This window comes from Panthera pardus, unplaced genomic scaffold (genome assembly GCF_024362965.1).
Source record: "Panthera pardus isolate Hobbes unplaced genomic scaffold, ASM2436296v1 HiC_scaffold_19, whole genome shotgun sequence".
NCBI lineage: Eukaryota > Metazoa > Chordata > Mammalia > Carnivora > Felidae > Panthera > Panthera pardus.
In genome coordinates this window covers 15,582,380-15,585,640 of record NW_026526754.1, presented here as the reverse complement: position 1 = coordinate 15,585,640, position 3,261 = coordinate 15,582,380, and the positions used below count along the sequence as shown (strand labels likewise).

Genomic DNA, 3,261 nt, shown 5'->3' with positions numbered 1-3,261 from the left:
TAAATAGGTTCTAGTACCAATTCCAATGTGTGTACGTGGTGGGGGCGGGGGGGCACTTCCCACACCAACAAGCAATTCTCAGGATACCAGCAGATTGCCCTACAATTCAACTCAATTCTGACACCATCTACCTGGAGACAGCATCAGATTCCACAGGTTAGAGGCTCAGTCCTACAAGACTGTCCCCAGCCCCCACCCCAGCCCCATTTAGATGCCAGTTGCAAGCCCAGGCTATTATTTGCACTTCTCACTGATAGGCTATACACTGGAAGTTCCCAAGAGCCTCTACAGTTGATTAATTTGTTAGAGTGGCTCAAAGAACTCAGGAGAAACATTTTACTTCCTGGATTACTGGTTTATTATAAAAATATAGAGCTAATAAGGAATAGCCAGACAGAAGAGGTGCAGAGGGTGAGGGGTGGGAACCGGGTAGGGAGCTGCAATGCCCTTTCCAGGGGCACCACCCTCCCAGCACCTCCACGTATTCACCCCCCTGGAAGCAATGTGAACCCTGTTGTGCTGGGTTTTTATGGAGGCTTCATTCCATAGGCATGACAGATTAAAATCGCTGGCCAATGCCGATTGATTCAAACCCTGGCCCCTCTCTTCGCCTTGGAGGTCGGGGGCGCCAGGTCCTGAAAGTTTCAACCCTCAAATCATGTGGTTGGTTCTCCTGGCAACCAGCTCCCCATCCTCAGGTTACCTAAGGACGTTCCAAAAGTCACCTTGGTAACAAAATGAAAGACACCTCTGTCATCCTCTGCACAAGAAATTCCAAGGGTTTTAACAGCTGTGAGCCAGGAATAGGCTGATAACCAAACATATTTCTTACTGTCCATCACAATATCACACTCTCCATCTCCTACCCAGGTTTTCTTCAGTGAGCCCCCTTTCTGCCTCCACATCTTCCTCAAGTGACATCCTCTGCACATAGTAGCCATGGTTACTTGTCTTTCTGTTGTTCCCACTACTGGAATCCAACAAGTTTCACAAACCCTCACCTCACCTCTCAGAGGGTACATTTACTTTATTTACCAGTTCCAACTTGTACCCCTTCCTCACTCCTCAGCCTGAATGACTACATCCTGCTGAGCCAGAAGAGTGAGCGAGCACAGCACAGGTAGGGAGAGCTCCGCATGATCACCCACAGCTTTGGTACCTGGGCCAAGGAAGTCCATTACCTACTTTAAGCCTCAATTTCAACATTTAAGAAATGGGCATAAAACATCCATTTCAGGGAAGTTCTGGAGATAAAATGATATAATGTATAGGAAAAGGCAAGCAGGTTGTTACCGATTCAACAAACATTCATTAATCAAGCAACATTTTATGTGCTGTGACCTACATAGTGTTTCCTGGTCCTTGTTTTCATGATCCTCATCGTCTGCTGTCTAGAATGTGGTTGGCAGTCAATTAATAACTGAGAGTAACACTACCAAAAAAACAAACATTTTCTTTATTCTATGTTATTAAATTAAATGCTTAACTTCTGCTTTACTCAGCCCTGTATATGATCAACATTTATTTAATATTCTAAGCAGGTTGCCTGCCACAGCTTAGAACTTTTGAATGCCAAGGGCCAAATCAGATTCTTATCTCATACAAAGGAGCACTTGGTAAATCTTCTGATGGATTTCAACCTTCTGTCATTTAGCATATATTAGGAGTAAGTCTCATACATCCCATTCATCAAGTGATGTCCAACATGATTAAGATGTGAAATATGTGCTTACCCAACTGAAAGAGACAGTTGCTCGTAAGTTAAAAATCGGTATCATTCTTCTCCATGTTTCCCAAGCTCAGTAATTGCTGGCTAACTTGAACTTCAAGGATAATTGCCAGGAATTAGAAGACCTGTAAGGTAAAATGAATTTTAGTTCTAGACAGACCACCAGTATTTTCCTTTTTCTTGTCCTACATTTTAAAAAATATCATTTATCGTTTACTTGAGCAGCTCTGATTCCTCAGGGAAACAAAACTGATAGTAAGCTATAGAGATACAGTTTCCAGAAGTATCAAAATAAAGCAGGAAAGAGGAAATCAAGATATTTATTTTTTCCCAAGATATTTCTGGAAAACCTGGAGCTCTAAATCCCATGTTCTTAGTTGATTATTCTTCGTATATGTACATTGCCATCCTAGCGAGGGCCCACTTTGCATTCTCATGTTCTTTCACTGGTGTCAGACTTGAGTGGGGATAATGGGGATAATGCAGGACCTGTCTGGCAGTGAAGGTCAGGGACATGTTTTCAGTCATGGAACTAAGAAATGCTCGGACTTGCGGACATCTATATCTTCACGTACCTAAACTCTCCTAACCAATATATGTTTAGTTTTAATTTTAAAGCCTTAACTTCAGAACTCAGAGTTTTTAAAAATTTTTAAATTTACATATTTATTTTGAGAGAGAGAGTGCCTGCACGAGTTGGGGAGGGGCATAAAGACAGGGAGAGAAAGAATCTCAAGCAGACTCTGTGCTGTCAGTGCATGACCTGACATGGAGATCAATCCCACAAACCGTGAGATGAGAACCTGAGCTGAAATCAAGAGACAAGACACTTAACTGACAGACCCACCCAGGTGTCCCTCAGACTGAGTTTTAGTCTCACATGAGATGCTCATTAAAGTCAAGAGTTATTTATTTATTTTATCCTTATGCAATGGTTATTATCAATTAAACGGCAGTGGTCAAGTTAAACAGCATTGTTCCCCTACCAACAATCGTGTATGCTTCAAGTTCATTTACATAATGAGTACAAAATTTAACTGTTAATAGTTTATAGGGGCCAGATAAAGAAAGAATATTATGATTACTATTTTTAAAGTACATGATCAACCAGGACATTCAGTTGAGATCCCATAAAGTCAATGCCATGTGGGCAAAGACATTATGCGTTAGGACAAAACTGTTGTACATCCAACCTAACGAAACCTAAAAGTGGGCCTCATCAGAAACAAAGTGATCTGTTGGTATTTTAACTGCGCTTAGGACAAAAGCCAACACTCTTTAGGAGAAGATAACATAATATGCAGTCTCATTCACAGTGTCCAGCATGCAGTAAAAAAGTAACCACACATGGTAAGAAGTGTCCAATTATAAATAGAATAGTCAATAGAAACAGACCTAGAGGTGATCCCAAGTTTGCAGGCAAGGGCTTTAAAAAAGTGGGTAATGTATAAAAAATAACATGAATGTAACATTGAATATTTAAATCGAAAATTGTGATCTATAAAAAATAATCAATGTCCTAGAAATGATAC

General features: G+C 40.9%; 1 long non-coding RNA gene across 1 annotated transcript; it reads right to left on the bottom strand.

Moving 5' to 3' along the window:
* Positions 1 to 932: 932 nt before the first annotated feature.
* On the bottom strand, positions 933 to 2,407 carry LOC109245731 (uncharacterized). The gene is made up of 3 exons (XR_002071042.2): positions 2,130 to 2,407; positions 1,734 to 1,854; positions 933 to 1,159 (listed from the first exon to the last, which is right to left on the bottom strand). It is a non-coding gene; the product is annotated as an uncharacterized LOC109245731 (long non-coding RNA).
* Positions 2,408 to 3,261: the final 854 nt, after the last annotated feature.